Source organism: Heloderma suspectum, chromosome 7 (assembly GCF_057233095.1).
Source record: "Heloderma suspectum isolate Gila_16-S chromosome 7, 16-S_ref, whole genome shotgun sequence".
Lineage (NCBI taxonomy): Eukaryota > Metazoa > Chordata > Lepidosauria > Squamata > Helodermatidae > Heloderma > Heloderma suspectum.
Window position 1 is genome coordinate 81,326,116 of NC_139464.1, and position 23,604 is coordinate 81,349,719.

Consider the following 23,604-nt stretch of genomic DNA (forward strand, 5'->3'; position numbering starts at 1 on the left):
AGCACTCCTGCTTCTAAGAACCTGACAAGTATCCAGCTGGAGCGGTGGCACCTCCTTTAAGCTTATCTCTGAGAGTTGATGCAAGCAAGTAGCAATCAAGGTGAGAAACGAGGTGAAAGCTGACAAGGCTGCTGCACCTTTAATAACCGCAGAGAACAGACTATTTCTGGAAGTCTAGGTTCTGTATGGGCGGTACCTGGGAAATAGCCTCTTCTACAAAACTTTGAATAGGCTCAGCCTTCTGCAGGTTGCTGCCCCTACCATTAGGTACAATGAGACATCCACCTCAGTCAACAGATGCAGCAGGGAAGACAGCAGTGGCAGACCCCTAGCTGTGTCTCCTGAACTCTCCAGTTGTTCTGCTCTGATTGAAGACACAGCTGTGCATGCCATACGACCTGTCCTGGGCCCCTAAACTAGCCTGATGCCTCAAGTATGGTGGAGGACACCATCCCACTGCCAATTTTGAAGTGAGATTCAACTGCCAGTCCAGCTGGTTTCTGTACACAGAACAAGGAAGGAGAGTGACATCTTGTCCTTCACCTCAGGCAGCAAAATGTATTGGGCCAGCCCTGCTTCCCCTTATTTGTTTGCTGTTCTTTTAAACCTTTTCTTGTCTTGCCTTGCTTGATACCTGTCTGTTAAAAAAGTTTACCCAGACAGGATGTTCTGCTCTATCATTAGGTAACACAGCCTTTGCTTTTTAACTTTGGTTTTGGAGTCAGTGTTACATTATACTTCACATAATGTGCTTTACAGAATAAGCTAAGCACCAAAAAAAAGTGTGGGGGGGGAGGGGGGGCAATCCAGAAAGCTTACAATCCAAAATTCACCAGGGGCTTGAGTTAACAAAGAAAGGAATAGGACAGATATGAGAAAACACACGTACACTTAACTTCAGCTTCATTTCAGTTGAGGATGAAGCTAAGGGGGCTATGTTAAGGGTATTTCAGAAAGGCCAAGGTTTGAGAAAGAATTTGAATGGTAGAGAGAGTTGAGGTGTGCTGGGAAGGAATTCTAGGCATAAAAGACAGCAAGGATTGAGCTTTTCACCATTCCTTCAGAACTCTCCCTCCCCCTCTGACAAAGCCCAGTATTATAACCATTGGATAGTAGAAGGCTCTTTGACTAATGCATTATATTAACACCATGCCAGCCATGGTTGATCTGCATCATTTTCTGTGAGCTAAAGACAGCATGATCCAAGAACACAGTGTGACTGACCCCACACCTGAATACACACATACACTAAAAAGACGTTGGGGCTGTTCACACAACAAGATAGCCCATTGTGGCTTCATTAACCCACAGCGAGACTGTGGTGCATGCATGGTATGTGCCGCCATTTTAAATATGCAACACCCACTTGGGGGTTGTTGGGCCTTGCAATACTGGTGAGTGTGAGTTATATGAGGGTTAAACAATTCTTGCATAACTCATGGTCTGTTTTAGGCTCTGTTGTTTAACCCTCGCATAACCCATGCTCATAACCCATGCTCGCATAACCCATGGTTTGCATGAAACAACAACACCCAAGTGGGGATTGGATATCCAATAACCCATGTCAAGCTGTGGTGGGTCATCTAAACCCTGTCACTCCATGTAGGTATTTTCCCATCCCTGCCCCCATCTATGGTCTATAGCAGGCTGCACTGAACTCTGGGTTATCAAGTCCCTAGTTACTACTGTCTCAAGAGACTGCTTGAAAGTGGAGGTGGGGGCCAGGAAAGTGATAGTTTAGTTTCATATATACCACACTTCAGAAAATGTCTGATCCTTTGGGTCATGAAGGACAGCTTAAAAAAAAAACACCATCTCTTTTGCCAAGCAAAAGCCATTGTTCTTTCAAACTCACCATTAGTCCAAATTTCATGGTGCCTTAATGGAGATCTCAAGATTTCATGGAGACTGGATTCGTCACTGTTAAAACTTGGCGGGATTACCAGCCATGAAAGGGAAGAATGCAACATCTGGAATGAATGCTACTAAAATTAAATGTGAAATGATGCAGCCCAGCATTCAAGGCTACTCTTCACATCTTTGGAGTAGTTTAATCACAGTCATACATAGTACATGACTGCTGCTGTGCTAGAATCAGCATGAGGACTAGTGAACTCACCCTCAAATCATCCCACACTACACTGGCTCCGATTTCAGTGGTACTATGAACCACAGAGCCCTCCCTATAAGCTTTGTGCTCTCACTTCTGAAAGTACAGAACACAGCCTTGATGTGTGTAACTTTATTTAAACTGCTCCATTTTCTGGCGAAAGAATTGGTTAAAAACCACAAATCACAGCCAGGTGCCAGCCTTAAGCACCAAATCCCTAAAGTATTTGACCAGGGGGCAGCTCAAACACTTCACTTTGTAGTTCTGTGCTACATAATCTAGTGACTTGAATGTATAACCAGAATTCAGAAACGGGTTGAGTAAAAGTAATCTTTACACCCTGAAATGTACCACAGGTATTTCATAGAAAAGGTTACAAAGGGTTTTTTAAATTATTATTTAAACCTTCTCTATATGACCAGTTTTCCAGAGGGTCTCAGGATTCTCCCAAATACTTGATGCTCCCTATGAGGAATGGTAATCAAGAGTTGTAATTTTTAAACGAAGAACACTTGACTCAGAAATCTAAGGGAAAACATCATTCCGATTTCCTGAGAGGAAGAATTGCAGAAGTCATGAGATGATACAGAAATAAGGACTGCATTAAAGGAGCTTCATGTCAAAGTTGCAGGTATGTTGGTTTTCACTGTAGGATGAACTTCTTTTTCTCACTTGCTTTTGATTTGGTTTAGATGTATTATACTATGGTTTAGCATTAGGTGTATGAGCTTGAGGCTTGTGTGCATCCCCACTCCACTGGTGTTGCTGTGAGGAAATTTAAAGTTTTCATTTCTGTGTTCAATTAACTGTGTTTTATTTTTATATCCAAACATGGAACTGTGGTTAATTTTAGCTATGGGTTAGGATAACAGGCCAGGATCATCAACCATGGTTTGAAGTTGGCTTGTTTCCATAAAACAAGGATAAGACTAATCACAGTTTCCCCAGGTTTGGACAAAATGAGTAACTGCAGTTAGCTGAAAACAGAAACAAAAGCTTCCGGTCTACTTGCGGCCATATTGGACGAAGAGGACAGGAGAGGGGGAGCTCATCAAAGTTTGTTCACATAATGCAAAACCAAGGAAACCACTGGGGGTTGCACCTTCCCGTCACTGAAATTACCCTGTTACTGTTGAATTTCCCACAGCAGCAGCAAAAAAAGCAGCAAATTTTGCAAGAAAAGAAGGTGTGTGTGTGTGGGGCGAAGCACATGCCTTGTTTACAACAGAATCTGAAGAGGCATCTGGGAACATGATTCCGCTTCCAAAGCAAGGTGCCAGGGCATAGTCTGAAGGCACATGACACAGCCACCATGCTGAAGCTAAGCAGGTCTGGGTCTGGTCAGTGTTTGGAGGGGAGACCACCTGGGAACCACATGTAGCAGCCATCTTGAGTTCCACAATGGAAGAAAGGTGGGATATAAATGTAATAAATAAATAATGTTCCCCATGCACCTTGTTTTCTTGCAAAATCGCCACTTTTTTTACCACCAAAAAATCAAATCGCCACCAAAATAGCCATGGGGGGGGGCACATGTAGCCCACATGTTGTCCACACCTGCACCAAACCATAGCTTCGCATTATCTCCATATGCAGCCATTTTCAAAGGATATAAGTATAAAATATATTTAATTTTGGCAACAAAAATACAGGATTGCCCATAACATTGAACACATACTAATTTAAAGAAGCAACTTTTTATTTAATCATATTCTGACACCAAACTTTTCATGTGAACCTGTGTCCCAGAGGTAGACTGGCCTTGTTTTTCTTCTGTGCTTCTATTGCTGTGTTGCAATTATAACAAAATTGTAAACCAATAAAAAGGGTCTGTGCTCCTGCATACACATATTTGCATGCATGCTTGACGAAGTTATAAAAAAAGAATTTAATTCCATATCATTACGGATGTGTTGTCCTGAATTAGATAGGCAGCCCATGTTGCGAAGGGAAGATCATTACTATGGCCGAAGCAGTTTGCCTAGCTTCAGCTCTAAGCAAGTAGAGTTGACTTCGCCCCTGAAAATAGGTGTTTATAACAACTGCTGACAGCTGAAATTATAGGCACCGTGAGCCTGCTCCTGAAAATTCTTCATGCAAGCATGTTAAATGAGAAACATAAATCCACTAAAAACTAGCTTCTCTACCGAGAAGTCCAATGAGAGGAAATTGCTAAGAAGAAAAGTTAGTCATAGGCTTGCAAAATTCTGACCATTATCTCCATAGAAACAACAGTGGAAAATATACATAGGGATGCTTAAAAAGTAGTGCATGGAATTCACTGGAATTTTTAATCTTGTCATAAGACCCTTAAGTAGGTCATTGCAAGCTTAAAGAATTCTGACAGTAAGCAAAGAATGATGTCAATGTCATGCAAATCACCTTGCTAGGAAAGTTGGTATTTTCTCCTCTCGATTTGGACCAAACCTCAATTGAGAAGGAAGCCAATGCTCTAGAAACTGGAGAATATTTAACAGGAGCAAACTAGGAACAATTTAATCTAGGAATTTTTAAGATTAGCTTTTTTGGAACTGAAGGTCACTTCCTATTTTTTATTGCTGCCTAATGTTAATTTTCATGCACTGATTGTTGTTGTTGTTGTTCTGTCGTTAAGTCGTGTCCGACTCTTCGTGACCCCATGGACCATAGCACGCCAGGCCTTCGTGTCCTCCGCTCTCTCCCAGAGTGTGCTCAAGTTCATATTCATTGCATCGGTGATGCTATCTAGCCATCTCATCCTCTGCCGTCCCCTTCTCTTTTTGCCTTCAATCTTTCCCAGCATCAGGGTCTTTTCCAGTGACTTTTCCCTTCTCATTAGGTGGCCAAAATATTTGAGCTTCAGCTTCAGTATCTGTCCTTCCAATGAGCACTCAGGGTTGATTTCCTTTAGGATTGACTGATTTGACCTCCTTGCAGTCCAGGGGACTCGTAAGAGTCTTCTCCAGCACCACAATTCGAAAGCATCAATTCTTCGGCACTCAGCCTTCCTTATAGTCCAGCTCTCATAGCCATACGTTACTACAGGGAAAACCATAGCTTTGGTTATATGAACCTTTGTCGGCAAGGTGATGTCTCTGCTTCTTATTATGCTGTCTAGGTTTGCCATAGCTTTCCTCCCAAAGAGCAAGCGTCTTTTAATTTCATGGCTACAGTCACCGTCTGCGGTGATCTTGGAGCCCAAGAAATTAAAATCTGTCACTGCTTCCATTTCTTCCCCTTCTATATGCCAGGACATACACTGATTAGAAGACATTTAATAATAGTGAGTCATCAAATACACTTGCACAAGAGGCAGGCCCAGTGTCAAGGGTAGGTAAGGTTGGGCACCTGCTAAGGGTCTGCATCCCATTAGGGGCCCACTGACAAGAGCCCCGTGGAGTTGCTCCTCCTTGTCAACCTTGCAACTTGCTGCTTCCCCTGCCTCTTGCTCCGGCCCAGTCAAGGGTGGTGAGAAGGAGCAGCAGCAGATGCCACTGGCTACTTGCTCATTGGCTCTCTGCCTGCCGAGCAAGCAAATGGGAGCAATGATGAGAAAGAGGAGAAGGAGCAATGGCAGCTGGTGATAATGCTAGTGAGAAGATCGACTCAGTCAGGGAAGCGGCCCATTGAGGTTGTCTTGTCAGGCTTTTCAGGGCCCTTCGGCAAGAGGGAAGTATCAGCAGCCTTGGGGGAATCCCACGGTTTGCAGAAGTAAAACAAATTAGGGGGAAAAACTTAAGCAAGAAAAAAAAAACCAAAGCCCGGAGAGGACTGAACATGCGGACTGACAAAAAATGCTGATTGATTGTTGAGGGGGTGACAGAAAACAAGGTGAGAGCATGGCTGGCAGAAATTCTGAATAGGAGCACTCCATGCTGAAATGTTGTTGTAGGTTCCACTTGTAAAAGATATTAAACCCCCAGTGATTAAATAGACCGGTCTACATCAGTCAGGGGCATTTAAGTTATTTCAGCCCAAGGGCCAAATGCCATTTTGGAGAAGCTCTCAGGGGCTGCACTCCAGCGGTGAGCAAGGCTGAAGGCAAAGTGAGCAGGGCCAAAAATACCAGCATCTGTTTAGCTTAGAGCATTTCCTGCCAGCAACTAAGCCTTAGGAGAGACATTTAACCCTTTTAGAAGTGGCGGGGGAGGGGACTGCCTGGGAAATCACCCAATGATCGATGGTCAGATGGAGTGTGGTCAGAGTAAGAGGATGTGGCCATCGGAGAGCTGGATTGGAAGCCCAGGTGAGCCAGATTTGGCCCCCAGGCCTGAGGTTCCATACCCCTGATGTAAGTGAACACTTGAATCATACTGATTGCCATTTTCCTTAACTTTTCAGTTTGGAATACTTTAAATCTTCCCAGCAGAAATTGTTATTTGTTATTGTTATTTGTTATCTACTGTGAGTTAAAGGAGGAGAATGGGTCACATCTATACCAATAAACTGGACAGAACTCCGGTCCTGTACTTCAGTAGCCACAAGGACTAGCAATCCCCTGTGCTCTTGGCAGCCAGGTTTCCATCGTCCTTTCAGTACTGCTTGGATTCCCCTTCATGTGTTGTAGAGCAGTTTCATCAAGGTAAATAGTTCCTGAGACACACTGGAATGCTAGGTAATGGGCAAGTGCCCCTTCCAGACAGTCTCTCCATTTCATACACAAGGATAACGCCTCTGGATGGGATTGTTCACTACCTAAAGCATCCTTTCTCCTCTCTCTTGCTGTCCTAGGATCTTGGTTTTGTTGGGTTAGGTGCTGCAGATAGGACATGGAGCCAACAAATGCTATGCTGGATTTGATCTCAAAGGAGGTGTGTATTTGGATCCAGGCCTGACTCCCCACCATTAAGTGTCCCAGGTTGTCTCCAGACTTCGATGCCCTTAGCCATGGGATGGCTTAATACTCATTCCCTCCCCGACTCTATCCCAGATGGGGTTTGGGTTAGTATTCTCAATCAACTCAACTCTTGATCAATTCAACAAGCCACTCTCATGGACATATTTTGAGAGAAGGCTCCAACAAGAATACTGAGACCTCTCAAAGATCTGTAAAAGGGAATGTAGGCCAATGGAAATAATGGGGGAAAGGAAGCATGGAATTCTGGGTGTTAGATTCCACCCATCACGCCATTTATATGGAAGCCAACTCTACATTGATTTTCTTGGCAGACCACCCTAAGGAATCAGCACAACATCCAACATATGTTCGGTTCAAGTTAGAAAGCTCATACATACCAGCAGGGCAACTTTCCAAAGATCCAGTTATGGACCCTGCCCATACATTGAGGAGATGGATAGGATAAAGACCTGCTACAGAGGTAGTCGTCTAGCTGACACCTATAATGCCTCGATTTAGGACCAAACCCTGGGGGAAGTATGTGAGATGAATGCTGACACAGGGCAATCATAATAATTTTTTTTAAGACAAACAGATCATGCCACAAGTCTTGATGTTTGTATCATAGATGAAATTACATTAACATGAATTCATAATAAAAGAATACATTCAAATTCTCAAAATATGTAAGCATCATCATGTTGTGAAGAGGTGCAGTATGAGTTTCCATCTCCACAGTTTCCATCTCCAAGTACAGAAATTATGCCCAACTATATTTGGTGAATTAAAAACACAGAATGTTATATCACAGGAACATTTATTCTCATATGGATTTTCTTCTCAAAAGATCACCTTCACAGAATATGAACTTTTTAGCTATTATTCAGTTCTTTTTTAGTCAGTTCACACGCATTCTGCTTTCAATTCCGATACCTACAGAGCATTTAATTTAGTATTTCCAAAGTGTAACTTGATTCTTTTTTTAAATAGAACTTAATTTTAGAAGGGTTTTTTTAACATTCAAAAGGCTTCAGGTTTCTCTCTTTATGCTGAAGGATAGCAAACTTCATTGCCTATCTAGGTCACAGCTGTCATTTATAAATGATCATAACCAAGGGCAAAATCAAGAGAAAGTGAATCCAGAAAGGAAGCTCATTTTAAATATTCCTGGGAAAGGAAAACACAGAGTGTAGGATGCAGATGCCCCCATGATACAATAGACAGAGACAGTCCAAGCTAAAGAGGACCTACAGTCATCACCAGCCTAACAAAAAGTCCCACTCTATAAAGTATGCCGGTGTAACCTATTTTTCCCTTTCCCATCAGATTTCTTTAACTATAATGTTTTCAGATGGCCCATGAGCATCATTTTCTGTACTTTGGGCACACCTAAGGCACAGGGATAATGTTCCCTGATACTCCCCAAAATGACTCATCTATCAGAATGCATTCCCATAAGTCCAGTACCATCTGGACAGCCATAAGTTGCCTGCCCCTGATTTATATTGTGCCTTTAGGTATTCAAAGTGCTTTATCTTGTTATAAGACTCACAATTAGGGCTGTGCACTGCCTCGTTAGGAAGCCCGAATAATGAGGTGAAGCGGGCTCACTCGGGGTAGCCTCCTTGTGATATGAAGCGGATCACAGCAGAACTGAGGCACCCCAAGGCAAAGCGCGTCCTTCACGAAGTGCCTGCTCCACCTTGTATATTCAGAGTTCTTCTGAGCAGTCCAGACAGGCTGTCTCCAAAATATATCAGCTTCTGTAAGCTCACGCAGAGGGGCAGGAAGAGGAGGAGGAAGGGGGAAGGCAAGTGGATGCAGGACGTGGGGGGAGGTGGGAACGTGAGTGGAGGAGGAGGGAGTGTGCTTTGGCGAATAGGAACTCTCAGGCTGTACCTCTGCCAGCAGTCTCCAATCAGAGAGAGCGGTGTAGGAGGGGGGTAGTTCAGCGAAAGGCTGTGTGTGTGCGCGTGCATGCGCGCATGAGCTGTTTCTTTAGGAAAGGGCTGGTGTATGGTTAGATCTGGAGGGGGGGTGCGTGCATGCAGTCATTGCCGTTCTTTCCTAGATACCCTTGTTAGTTGCCCATTACTATCAGGCTTTCCTAGATTTTTAAAAGCAAACAGCTAGCCTGTCATGGGATCATTCCTTCATTCCTTGTGCGAGCAGTCCCTTTGGGACTGTTTTTTTTGGGGGGGGGACCCATTGCAGCTTTCTTCCTCCAAGTCGTTCGTTCTATATATTCATTCTACTCTGTCTTTTCAAGATTTCTGCAAACAAACATAGGTTTTCTTCGCTCATTGCTACACTCCCTCTACCACCACCCCGCTGCTGCCTTTCTAGTGGTCATTGGTCAAGTTTGGGGACACCAGAAAAGGTTGTGTTTGTTTTTTAGGTTTGCCCCTCACTCCTGCTTGTTGTCGTCCTTGTTGTTTTTTCATTCAACTCTGTCTTGTCTTGATGTTTAAGAACCCAGTCTTATTTTGATTTTTAAAAACAAACATTGGCTTCTGGACATATTTCTCTACGCACCCACCCCCGGCTTTTTAATTAATATTCAACCATTTAGTTGTTTCTTTCTTTCTAAATTCTTAAATAAAGGCAGCCTAAGAATTTAGTGTTTGCCTCCCCCCATGCTAAAGTGAACTATGTTTCTGTTTTGTCTTGATCCCAAACCATAAATTAAAGAAGGGTGTTCCCCCTCCATTCTTTATTTATTTTATTTATTAGATTTATTAGTCGCCCATCTGGCCAGCCGGCCGGCCGCTCAAAGCGGCATACAATACTAATAACAAATTTACATAATTAACTGTATTCAGCCATAGAGAGGCTGAGCCAGTGATTCTTCTGAATAATGGTTGTTTTGCACTTCAAAGAAACCTGCATCAGAGATTAGGGATAGTGACCTCCGCTTCAACACACTTGCCCTTCTGAGTTTGGTCTGAGTTTCTAGGAAAATCAAATTTCACCTGTGCCTAGCACTCAAGCTAGTGGGCCAAACTGCCTGGACTTTGGCAAGTGAGATGCCCTCAAGGGGGGCTGGGAGGGGCCAAGGTTTCACGCACATAGGTGAACACAGAAAAAGTTATAGCTGTTTGCTTTGGGAGTTTTTGTGGAAAACATAAAATTTCACCTGCGCATAACACAAAACCCACTGGGCCAAACTGCCTGAAGTTTGGCACGTGGAGTCCCCTCCAGGGGGGCTGAGAGGTCCCCAAATTTCATGTCAGTATCGTAACAACTGAAAAAGTTATGACCATTTGTGTTTTCCCATGCAAGTCAATGGGAAAATGCCAAAAACAGGTGATCCGGATATCCGAACCTCGCTTCAGATTCAGAGCCGAGTTAAAGCAGAGGAGGTCCGAATAGGTCAGAGGTGGATAGGGTCGCTAAGAAGTATCTGAAGTGACATCTGAAGCGGAGTGGGGGGTCCATGCACAGTCCTACTCACAATAACCCTGTAAAGAAGAGGCCTTGAGCACCATTTCTGGCAGAAAGGTGGAATATTAAAAAAAATAAAAATAAGAAGTGCAATACCATTGCCAGACAGAGTGGCGCTTAGGCAAAAAGTGGCAAGGGCAGGATTCAAACAAAGAACTTCCTGATTCGTAGCCCAGCCTGTTCACCATTATCCTACACCAATTCTTCACTTGTATATAATACATATGGACATAACAAGCAGAATAAGATAGGGAATGCCTTGCTACAGGCAGACTCAATCAGTACTCTTCACTAATGTTTTTAAAAACTCTACTAGGAATTAAAGTTTCTTAGGGTGGAAATGGGGGTGTGTGTCAGCCCTCCGTTTATAACAATAGAAAAACCATCTGCGCTTAGATTCAAGAGAGCTGGAACATCCAGCTCTAGATGTTAAAATGTATTAGCTACTGTGAACAGTAACAGATTTTGGTTGGAATGTAACAGATTTTGGTTGGAATTTGAAACCACAGAAGAAGAATCAGCCAAACACAAACATTTCTTGCTAGATCTGGAAGGCATACAATGTACCTCTACCATAGCAACTATTCCTCCAACTACAAGATAAGATCAAGTTCCAAACCAAAGAATGTTTAAGTCTCCCCTAAACAGTCTGATCATATGTATAACATCACCTAACTCCTGTTTGGGATAAAGATACTTTTTTTGATAGCAGTATGGGCAGGGTAAGGGCACAGATTACAAAGGGAGAAACTGAGCGTGCACCCTTCATGCCAGCTCTGTAAGTCTTTTGCACTGCTGCAGATATCCCTTAATAAACGCAATTGTAGCTTTTACCTGTATGTATTTCTGATTTATCTGGATACTAAATAGTGCATAGGGCAGAATCTGATCCTCTTTTACAGAATTTGGTTTTAATTTGTCCATCGTTTGAATAGAATGATATCTGATAGAATGTATGGGCAAAAAAAGAGAATCAGGGTTCATTCTGTAGTACTGACCATGTTCCACTGAATGCTGACTAGTAGATGTTAAAGAAATCTGATGCGTAGGAGAAAATGATGTCGAATCTAGTGCTGTGCCGAAATTTTCGATTCTTCCATTTTTGGCCCTTCATGGGGTGAAATGGAAACTCTGGCAAAAGAGGCTGGGAGAGTGGAGAATTTCAAATAACTTTCTCTTTGGGGAGGAGGACAGGATTTCAGCTTACCTTTTGAAGTTTAGGCGGTGGCTGAGGAGTCTTCTTTCTATTTTTTCTTTTTCTAAAGACGCCCCCTCCACTTGCAGGAGCTCAGGACTCTCCTCCAGTCCGGCAGCGCTTTTTGAACTCCCAGGAGACCACGAGACCTCTCCCTCGCCAATAGGCATTCAGGAAAGGTTCCAGGGCTGCAGAAGCTTCTTTGCAACACACGAGCAATCAGAGATTTTAGAGCTCTGTGTTTTAGAGCTCTGTGTTCCTTGCAGAAACACAGAGCAAGCAAGATAAGCATTTTTCGAAAGCTCCGAAGTCCCATTTGTTCTCTGCAAAGAATCTTTTTGCAAAGAAGCTTCTGCTACCTGGGAGTTCTTCCTAAATGCCTATTGGAGAGGGAGAGGTCACACGGTCTCTTGGGAGTTCGAAAAGTGCTGCTGGGCTGGAGAAGCCTCTCGTGCTGGGGGTGTTTTTCAGATAAAAAAGGTAAAGGTAAAGGTGTCCCCAACCAGTCGTGTCCGACTCTAGGGTGCGGTGCTCATCCCTGTTTCTAAGCCGAAGAGCCAGCGCTGTCCGAAGACGCTTCCGTGGTCATGTGGCCAGCATGACTGAACACCGAGGTGCATGGAGCGCTGTTACCTTTCCCACCGAAGCGGCACCTATTTATCTACTTGCAATTTCTTGCTTTCGAACTGCTAGGTTGGCAGGATTTTCAGATAACCCCCCCCCCCAAATAGGAAGATCCTTCAGCCACTTCCCAAACTAAAAAAAGGTATGTGGAAACCCTGTCCCCCTCCCCAAGGAGAACATTTTCTGACATCCACACACACACACACACACCCACGCGCAAAAGAGGCAGAAAAAACAATGCCTCTTTTGCAGGGAGAGAAAAACATCCAGAAAATAGGGGGCAGGATTCGGCACAGCACTCGTTATACCAGTTCACATGTAATACCAAACCGTGACTGTTACTGACTGTTACACCAATGAGCTCCCCCACCCCCCACATGCCTCATATGCTTCACTTTAATGAGTTACAGACTATGAGTTTTGCGAGCCCTCCAAACCAGTACTGCAAACCAGAGTTTGATCACAGGAACCAGGTAAGGGGCTAACAATCCATTCCTAAGCATTCAGCTGCCCCGTGGAGGCTGTCAAAAATTACTTCCAAGGGTTGGCATAGTCCCTTGCCACGTTATAGCAGCTGTTATAGAGAGATACTACATGTGGCAAAAGGAGAAGAAGGGCAACCCTATTGGCTGTAAGAAAAATGTCAAAATGTAATAATCCTAGGGGCACTGAAAATGTAATAGTGTAAAAAATATAATAGTCCTATGGGAACTGAATCCTGAAACCATCACATCACTGGAAGAGCTCAGTTTGACTGTCTGCAAATCATCCTTGTCCATATCATGTTAAGTCTCTGATCATGCAGACACCAAAATTTCAACATTCAGTCAGCCTTCCCCCCGCCCCCCTGCTTTTTGTAATCTTGCCTGATGAAGAGATCTGAAGATCTTGGAAGCTTGCACATTTTTTGTGATCTTTGAGTTGGCCTTATAAAGGTATTACGCTATATGGATTTTGGAATATTACATGTGGCAAGAGACTTTTAAAATATGCCAGCCACATAGACCACCATCACAGTGAAGCAATTGTTGATGGCATTCTCCAAGAAGTTGGTGCTAATGCTTCTTGGCTTTTTTATCTAAATGAACCCTTAAATATGCTAGAGTTGTGGCAACAGAGAGTCATTTCCATCGAGAAATGGAATGCTGACTTGCACAAATCTCTGGTTGCAATTTTCTAGTTCCTGGAATGAAATACAAACAATCTCATGCAAGTCTCTGCCCCCACATTATACTGCTCACATGAGTAGACTGCTCGCATGAGCAGTATGGTTGTGCAGGTTGGCCTCAGGTGTCTTATGACAACTGACGAAGTAGGAAATGAATGACAGCAAAGCAGCACTTGATGTTATGAACTGTTAAACAGAATAAAAACAGAAAGGGAAGAAGCACAGCCTAGTACCTAATCAACACAATAGTGTAGCAGCTGCATTTGTACACATCTGGTGGATGAAACAAGGCAGAAGCCAAATCCACGAAAACAGTGGGTTTTTTAAAAAACAACAACAAAAAGTTAACAACCAACACTTACTTGCTTGGAAGTTAATTAGAAGCAAGTTCTCATATCACAAACATGCTAAGCAATCAACTTTAGCGTCCTCCTGGGGTTTAAATCTTACCAGAAGGGGAAAATTAAAAAGAAACCTTATGCTAGGATGTAGGGCAGTATTCTAGGTCAGTGTGCCAAGAGGAGCAGAGGAACATTATAGGCTGGACAACAGTGGTACTGTAATCTCACTGTTTGCCAGTGGGTGTTGCTATGGTTACAGAGCTCATTAAGGGGGTGAGATAGGAAAGCAGCCCTTTTCAACAAGTGGATAGCGCAGGGATGGAACAATGCAATCTATCCATTTGGGATTTCATTTCCACCACCAACCAAAGACCTAGATTCATTCTGTCAATGACTTTAAAAAGGAAGAAAAAGCCCACACCAACATCCCCACCTCTTAAAATTCCCCATAATAGTAGCAGCTTCATTAACAGTCAATTCAGGCTTTAATCTCATGTTTGGATTTGCAAATATCAAACTGCAGAAATGCCCTGTGAGCAACACGGACTGTTTTAGCTCAGTGATCTGCACATCTGCCACATGGAAGTGAGAACTCGTTCTGCCTACTCTTCTGCCATCGGGCTGTGTGTGCTGTGTTTTTGTTTCTTCTTCTTTTCCCACTAGTCTTGCCATCAGGGTTCACACACAAAACACACCCCTCAAGTAAGAATACAAATATACACTTGGCTTGTGATTTTCAAACAGCTGATGCCCAAGTGTCTTATTTTGTCTTCGCTCCCTCCACCCCTCTCTTTGCCTGCTCCTCTCAAATATTGGATTTTATGTGAAAGCTGTTTGGCAACCTGCTGTTTCTATCTTTCAAGACAAAGGTGCCAGTTTCGAGTGAGACAGTCTCCCACTATCATTTCCAGCCCCTTCATTCAGCAGCAAGCCTCACATTCTCTCACCTTTCCCTTGTACACAAAATCCATTCTTTCTGACAGACAACTCTGGCAGCGAGATCTGCAGTGAAAAGGTCAAAAGATACAGCGTTGGGAAAGAACAGTGCTGCATCTGCTGGTTTTAGACTGCAAAGCAGCAGGAAAACGTTCAGTGTGGCATAGCTGTCATGGGCTAAGATAACAGGTTTGCCCTCATGCCTGCTAGGAGTGAGCAGAAGAAGACAGACTTGCTCTTCCTTGAGTTCTCCAAGCTGCAACATGCTACCCATGGAACTCCTCTAAAAACTAAGACCACCCAACTGCCATGGGAGTCAAATGGCTACTCTATGGGGGACACAATCTTCTCACCATTATCTCCCCAGAATAGCCTTCAATTGTGGGTACTAAGATGTCCTCAACAAGGAGTACAAGCAGGGCTTTTTTCCTCGTGGCCCCAGCTCTTTAGAACTCCCTACCATCTGTTTCTGGCAGACACTCTGTTTTTGGAGGGGAATGAGAACTTACCCCTTTCACTGTTTGTTCAGTTATTTGAGTTAGCAAGTTATTTTTTTGCTTGTTAGACCTTTTGCCTACTGGTCATTAGACATTGTCTAGTGACCAGTCAGATGACTAGTCAGTCTTGAATAATTTTAGTTGTGACTTTTTATGGCAACCCATCTTGGGAGCCATTATGGCTGCAAGACAGACTACAGATTACTGACAGACTACAAGACAAGTCTTGTTGTCTTGTCTTGCAGACTGCAAGACAGACTACTGGTTACCACCCCTAACCTTTAGGCCACTCCCAGTTCCCCAGGCTAGTCTAATGTTTTGAAGCTTGACATCACCAGACATTTTCTCTTAAATTTTGAGTTTCACTCAGCTTGCATATTCCTTCCAAATTACTTCATGTATTTATACACCTTCTCATCCAGTGCCCAATTTACAGGGGGATCAGAGGGGGACCAGCCCCATACCTTTTGAGATAACCCCCTTATTTGTTTTTAGAAGGCTACAAGAGGGGCAAGATCTGGATGAAATGGGGGGAGAGGTGTGTCTCAGGATTCAGCCTGACCAGGATGCTGGACTGATCTCACCTGAGGAGGCAGCATGGAACCCTGTTATCCAGTCCCTAGGATATCTTTCCACCATCACACCCTGCCTCAACCCCTCGACTCCCCCCTTCACCAACCTAAGGCGGTGGTGAACCCAGTGGGAAGTCCAGAACTGACAGTACACACCTCACTGTCATTAGGTTTCACCATCAGGGGTCTACCCAGAAGATAAGAGAAGCCAGAGTGGGACTAGGTTTACCTTGAAAACCAGCAGGTAACCAGGAAAGGGAGGGGCTGGCTGCAGAAGTATAAATCTCTCAGTCTCTCCTTCATCTACCCACTCCCTATAGGTCTCCATTGGAGAGCCCTAGTTCCACCTCTAATGAATCTTTGTTTTGGCTCCAATTTCTATCCCTGTTCCAGTTCCTGCGACCGATCAGTCACGCTTGACTGTAGTGCTCCTCCAGCATCAGTATACCTGTAGTGTGGATCCTGCTTCTGTACCAGCTATACCCTCATCTCTGCTCTTGCTTGGGCCCCAGGAACGAGGAATGGAACTTGTGGTTTTCAATAAGGGCTCCTCTACTTCTCCTCCCCATAATTCAAGCACTGCTCTTGACTAGGGATGTATGGATTTTGTAAAATCTGTTCCATCTGCATTTTGCAGATTGTCAGGTGCCTTTCATTTGTCGTCCACTCTTTGACAGAATCAGATTTTTTCCATCTTATCAAATTTGCACAAATTTACACTTGCACAAATGTGCGATTCCCCCAAATGTGCAGATCCTCACCAAGATGCACTTGGGAAAAGCCGGCGCACTGCATAATCTGTGGGTTGGATTCATAGAAATTCAAACTCATTTGATTTGTGGATTTCTCTGACATCCCAACTCTCAACAGTCCCCCTAGCTTCACCATGCCTCAGACCAGCCTATGTAAATTATCACATCCTTTGTTCCATTTATGAAATCATTCTCTCCTATCTGCTATTTGATTTTGGACAAGACCACATAGGGAAAAGCTTTTGTAGACTTTGGGACAATAGAAATAGTGGGTAATAAAAATATTGTCTGGAAATTCGCTTCACTATTAACCAGATGGTTGGAAAGTTGGGACAAAAGAACAGAGAGATGGCAGTTACTGTACAACCCTACCTCACCTATACCTACTTTGTATATGCAATGTTTTGCATATGCAAGATGGATCACAATGACAAATAGGGAAGTCCAGTCCATGTCCAGGTCAAGTCCCACATGGCCAAACTCATAACGGCGAAGATTACAGTTTCTTTTAGGCTGTATGATAAACCATAGTTTAGCATGAGGACAAGAGCACACACACTCCACCCTCCTGCTCTGGCACACCTGCAAGGATAAATTTGGAAGCATTGGCTTCTGTTTTTGATTAACCACAATTTGTCATTTTGTCTGGTCCCAACAAATTGTTTTAAATATAGTTTTTAAAACAAAAAACAAAAACAAGCAAACATCGACCCATGTCTTATGAAGCTGGTTTGCTTCAAACAAGTCGTAGTTGATATTAACCAAATCTTTGTTTCGAACATAACGTTAAACTGCAGTTAAGAAAAAATGGCAGCAAAAGTGCCTATCTCCTTGCAACTATACTGTAGGGAAGGTAGGACCATAAAGGCTATGGCTTTCTGAAGATTGTTCCCACAATCATGGTTTATTGTGATGTCTGAATGCTATATTGAAAGGTTGGTTTGCATAAAATTATTTAGCTGGTGTTATTCAAAGAGGAGAATTTGAAAATTGTTTTTACTAGGACTTTTTGCAGAGTTGTGCTTATTGAGATTTGCAGTGTTTATTAGATTAATCAGAAAGGCTAATAGCGTAAATGTCTAAATTGATTAAAATAGTGCCTCTATTTAAATCAGGTAGTAGATTTACAAAACCATGGATGGTAGGCATTTTCGCTTTTCCCACAAGTGAGGGAATGCCCCTTCTAAAATAAGAGATGGATCTATGCAGATTTAATCTAAAGTGATATGAATAAATTAATGATTTCTTTAAATTGGGTAAAAACCCAAAATTTGCTGCCATTACGTGCAAATCAGGTCTACTGATTGCAACTTAAACATCAGCATCTTTGAAAATGCCTTGACATCAAGTTGCACTTGCAAAAAAACAAAGCACCCCCCGCCCCAAAGTTCTCATAACTGGGCAAACATTCAAACTGGCACAGACTTGTTATTTTTACTTCATTTTTTTTTTAGTTCAAAGTGATCTCAAACTCTACCTATACACTGCAAAGAATTATTACTTCATTCTCACAACAGGCAAGCTATTTAACTTAATGCACAATTTATCTAGAAGAAAAAGGGGCCGGAAGTAAAATGAAGAATGTAAAGCAGATATTCTGCCAAGAAATATCTTTAGATCCTGAGATTTCTTAATATTTAGAAACGAGGATTCATATTTTAATGGTGTGTTGTGTCCAGACAGACAGACAGATATAGATAAACACATACACCAAATTATTTTCCTCCTGGCATCTGGAGGCTTGCCAAGATAAAAGGAAATATGAGGTCTGTTTCTGCTTTAGTATACAACCAAAAATGTTTACTGCTGAGGGTAAGTCACTCTTTTTTAAAGTTTGCCACCTGATCAACAGAAGACACCATCACTGTCATTGCTTATTAGCATAAACTAATTCAAATTCTAAAATACTCAGGGCATAAACAAGGAATCTCAGCTTCCAGAAGCGTTTGTGGCCAATAACCCTCCAACAAGCCAAATGTAAAGTCTTTGGGCAGGATCCAATAGGGGCCTTGTGCACGTGGCCAGCAGTGGTGGTTGTGGTCCACATGCAGCCGCAATGTAGCGCTTCTGGAGGAAAGCCCCCAAACAAGCGGAAACACTCATTTCTGGAAAGCGTGACCTGCCCCTTCCAGAAATGAGTGTTTGCGCTCATTTCAGCGCTTGCCCCTGGAAGTACTACATCGTGGCCACGCATAGACCAGGGCCCCTATTGGATACTTACCCATTACCCCCCCCCACTCCCTAAGGTGTGATCTTTATTCACAGTCAATCCATTTCAAGCAACTAAATTTAGGAGCAATTAGGGATGTATGGATTGTGTAAAATCTGTTCTGCCTGGGTTTTGCAGGTTGTCAGGCTCTATTCATTACATCATTCAGCCATCGACAGAATTGGATTTTTTAAAGTTTCCAGATTTGCACAAATTTGCATTTGTATAACTGCAACTTTGCACAAATTTTCACATGCAGAAATGCATAAATTCCCACAAAATGCACACATCCCTCCAAAATGTGCATTTTCATGCTTTAGCCTGCACATTTTCAGCTGTTTTAAAAATTTCTGCATACTTTTCTATGATGAAATTTGTGCAAACTTCCTGAAGGACAGAAAAACAGTCCACAACTCCGCAGAAGCCACCCAACAGAGGGAAAGCCAGTTCAATACAGAATCCGTGGGTTGAATTCATAAAAAACTGAACTCATTTGGTTCCATTGCAGATTTCTCTGACATTTGTTGTTGTTCAGTCGAGTCGTGTCCGACTCTTCATGACCCCATGGACCATAGCACGCCAGGCCTTCCTGTCCTCTGCTCTCTCCCGAAGTGTGCTCAAGTATAGCACTTGAGCTATACTTAAGTGTGCTCAATCAAAACCATAGCTTTGATTATACAAACCTTTGTCAGCAAGGTGATGTCTCTGCTTGTTACTATGCTGTCTAGGTTTTCCATAGCTTTCCTCCCAAGGAGCAAGCGTCTTTTAATTTCATGGCTACAGTCACCGTCTGCGGTGATCTTGGAGCTCAAGAAAATAAAATCTGTCACTGCTTCCATTTTTTCCCCTTCTCTATGCCAGGAAGTGATGGGGCCAGATGCCATGATCTTCGTTTTGTTAATGTTGAGTTTCAAACCAGCTTTTGCACTCTCCACTTTCACCCTCAACAAGAGGCTCTTTAGATCCTCTTCGCGTTCTGCCATTAGGGTGGTATTGTCTGCGTATCTGAGGTTGTTGATAATTCTCCTGGCAATCTTAATTTCGACCTGTGATTCATCCAACCTGGCATTTTTCATGATATACTCTGCATATAAGTTAAATAAGCAGGGCGACAATATACAGCCTTGTCGTACTCCTTTCCCAATTTTGAACCAATCGGTTGTTCCATGTCTGGTTCTTACTGTTGCTTCTTGACCCTCATACAGGCTTCTCAGGAGACAGGTAAGGTGGTCTGGTACTCCCATCTCTTTAAGAATTTGCCAGAGTTTGTTGTGATCCACATAATCAAAGGCTTTAGCATAGTCAATGTATAAATTGCTTCTCTGACATCTCTAGGAGCAATTTATACAGCCCTCACAATAATGTTGGATGTGCCAACTCCAAAAATGAGCCTACAAAGGGCAAAGATATGAGAGCATTCAAAGGGAAGGTGCTACCCAAGTTATGAATTACTCTCCCAAAAAGAGGAACGTAATTACCAAAACACCAGCTTGCATAAATGTTACATACATTGATTTTTTTTATACAGATATGGAAATTTAGAAATCTGGGACTTTTGGCATGCAAATCTATCACTGAGCCAGGCCCTTCTTTAAATCAGGAAGGGAACTGTTTTTGGAATCCTTAAATTCCAAATTCTTAAATCCTTTTTTGGAATCCTTAAATTTTTGGATCCTTCCTTAAATCAGGAAGGGGATCCTTATTGGAATCCAGTAGGGTATGGTATAAATAGAGCTAAGCTCCCCTGCCCCAGTACCAGTAAAGTATGAAGTAAGCAAAGAAGGTCTTCCCCAATTTAGGTTGGTAAAGTCTGATTTCCTCAGATGTGAAACAGGAGCAGACTGGTCGCCAGTGGGTTGGAAGATGTCTTTCCGGACAGAGCTTGTGGGGAACTTGAGGAGGAAAGGCACAAAGGCAGGTTCCACAAAAATGTGCAGCTCTTCCTGCCACAGCCTCAGCATCTTGCTACTATTGAGCCACATAACTGATCAAACTCCATCCTGATTCACATTATCCTCCTTTCCCCAATTTAAAAAAGCAACACAAATTCACACACACACACACACACACACACCCCAGCAATAGATTTGGACAAGTTTTGTAATTTGTAAAAAAGAAAAGAAAAGTGGATTTAGCCCACTTTTTGAAGATCTCCTTCTCTCCACTCCCCCAAAATGTCTGGAACATATGGCCAAACTAGACATAGGAATATAGGAAGCTGCCTCATAACTGGCCCAGACCATTGATCCATCTAGCCTGCCATTACCACTGACCAACAGTGGATCCCCAGGATTTTAGACAAGAAACTTTCCAAGCCCTACCTGGAGATGCCAGGGATCGAACCTGGGGCCTCTTGCATATGCAAAAGTACATGTGCACACTGTTAACAATCTCTCTCCCACCAAAGGTACTGCATATAAACCTGAAACTCTCCATAATACTCTGTGCATCTGATAAAGCTTATGTCAGAATAAATTTGTTAGTCTTTAAGGTGCCAAAATGCTCTTTGTTGGCTTTTGCTACAATAGACTAACACGGCTACTCCTCTGGAAATGTTTACAATGAAAAAAGCAAGCCCCCAACACCACCAACCAGAAAACTGGTACATTAGCAGCCAACATTCACAACTGTGCAATGTCCCTGGTCAAATAGATTATGCCAAGAGCAATCCCTATCTTTCTTAGAACAGACTATACTGTCTCCGCACCCACCCACCCCCGGCAGTTGCTATATCTAGTTTACATTTCCTGATGTCTTTTTTGTTGCTGTTGTTTGAGTTGCAAATATGCATTTTTCTGCTCCAAGATCCAAAAGTACAGTAAGAGGAAGTGTGCACAAAACCTGCTTCCTCCAGGCATCAGAAACGATCAACAACTTCCTCAAACTGTAAGGAGTATAAAGACAGGAGAAACGAAAGCCGGGAGATCTTGCTGCATTCTCCTTGAATGGGACAAGGGCAGAATAATTTAACTTTAAATAGAATTTTAGCCCTGTGTTGGGTAGCTAAGTGTGTACCTGATTCTGCTACCATGCTGTTTTACTTTGCTGCTATTCTGTTTCATTAGAAGCTTTATATTGTACCTGGAGTTTTTTAAGAACACCTTCTTGCAAGCTGCCCTGAGAGTCTTGCTAAGAGGGTGAGAAAGCAAAGTAAACCTAAGCTAAGTTAACTGAAGGAAGTTCCAGGAAGGAATGTTTCTTGTCCCTCCCCACTCTCCGCAGCCACTGCAGTCTCTGAAAAACCTCTCTGGAGGGTCAGAGGGCCTTAATGAAAAATGTGGGGCTCTTGAGTGGGAGGAGAGGGCAAGAAACTTTCCTTCCATGAATTTTCTTGAAAGTTAAGTTGTCTTAGGATACAAGCCCAATTTCAGGCACTTCCCCATCCAACATTGTTCAAGAGGGCTCCCCACCCCTCCAAAATGGCTTTTCAGGGGGGAAAAGCACCTCCATGGGTGCTAGAAAAAAATCAGCAGGCAACAGGGAATTCTCACATTGCTTAACACGTCAGGACCAGTTGTTCCAAACAGAATGCCATGCAGTGGATGTGGTTCAAAGATGCATGGATTATGGGGAGAAACAAATGATGTTGAATAAAATGTCAAGAATCTCCCAATCCTGAAATTCCACTCATTCTGAGGTAGGTTACAATATGTACATTTCATGCAATATTGATGTGTGTGTTTTTAATCCTCTTTGGCAAAATGTACATACTTGGGGGGAAATTTGCACTGCTAAAAGAGCATGAATTGAAATTTCTATTACCATCTCCAAAACGTCTGAACTGCCACCTTTAGTTTCACACTGGAAATTGCAAGAACAGCATCCTGAGTAATGGCCTTAGGCCCTCAACATTCATTCAATTTTTATGCATATTGTTGTCAATAAAACTATGCAAAGCAGCTGTTTGCCTGCCAGCTCTTGCTACATTTTCATATTCTTTCGTTAATAAGCTACCCAACCAACTCTATTTTCATCTGGCAGAGAGAACACGCACATGGTATTTGAAACAAGGACAACTAATTTTATTCAGGCATTGGCATTAAGGATGCACAGAGACCTCCTTGCAAATTGTGCTGGTGGTCTGACAATACTCAATTGAAATTCTCTGCTCTCTTTGTCCTTACCTGAAGTACTATTATTTTATCAGTAAGAATCCAGGCAACTATTAAAGACAGGCAAGAGTGATGTGGCTCCAGTTTTCCCAATTACTGACATGTATGTATAGTGGTCACTTGCAGGTCACCAAAAAAGAGGATAAAAGAGGATGCCAATTTGTGTAATATTTGCGTGTGCTAATTTATAAATACAAATTTTGAAATAATAACTATAATTTAAATAGAAATGTAATACATCTCACTGACCAGGTGAGCTGTGTGCCTGCTCAGTCTGCTGACCAGGTGCTAACTGTTGATGGGCAACTTCAAGGCCCCTGCTCTCCCTCCTTCTGGTTCTTTTATCTTGGACTGGACAGACGTGGACTGGACAGCCCTTCAAACAGACGACTGTCTTCTGACAGCCCTTCAAACAGAGGATTGTCCTCTAAAGTAGGACATATGATCACCCTATGGTCAAACCTTATGCTACAGCCATATTCAAGATGGCAGCCATGGATAGGAATGCCATTTAATCCAATGAGAGAATGGCCCATATGTACTTGATTTCATTACACGCAAAATGATTAAATAGGAAAAAGTGACTAATTAAAAGTAGGCAACCTCACCCCCTGCTTATTTAGTATTTGATTAAATGCATACATTGCCTTCCATGCATCAGGAGCCCTCAAAGAAGCCCTCATACACACAGTACAACAAATTACATCAATCATAATTAAACCATAAAAGGTCACACAAACATATTTAAACTCAGCAACCAAAGTCAAAAGTGGTAACACAAAAAGCAGAAACCTAGCCAGCCTCCACAAAAGAATAAAAAGATCTTGA

General features: G+C 42.7%; 1 protein-coding gene across 2 annotated transcripts in view; it reads right to left on the reverse strand.

The window, feature by feature from the left end:
• Positions 1-23,604, reverse strand: part of DOCK4 (dedicator of cytokinesis 4) — a 343,934-nt gene that overhangs the window by 229,365 nt on the left and 90,965 nt on the right. Inside the window, exon 1 of one of the 2 annotated variants that reach the window (XM_084810753.1) lies at positions 8,479-8,991. The exons of the other annotated variant lie outside the window; for it this stretch is intronic. The gene's annotated coding sequence lies outside the window, so the exon portion shown is untranslated. Of the gene's footprint in view, positions 1-8,478; positions 8,992-23,604 lie in introns of those variants that run through there. 2 annotated transcript variants of the gene reach the window in all.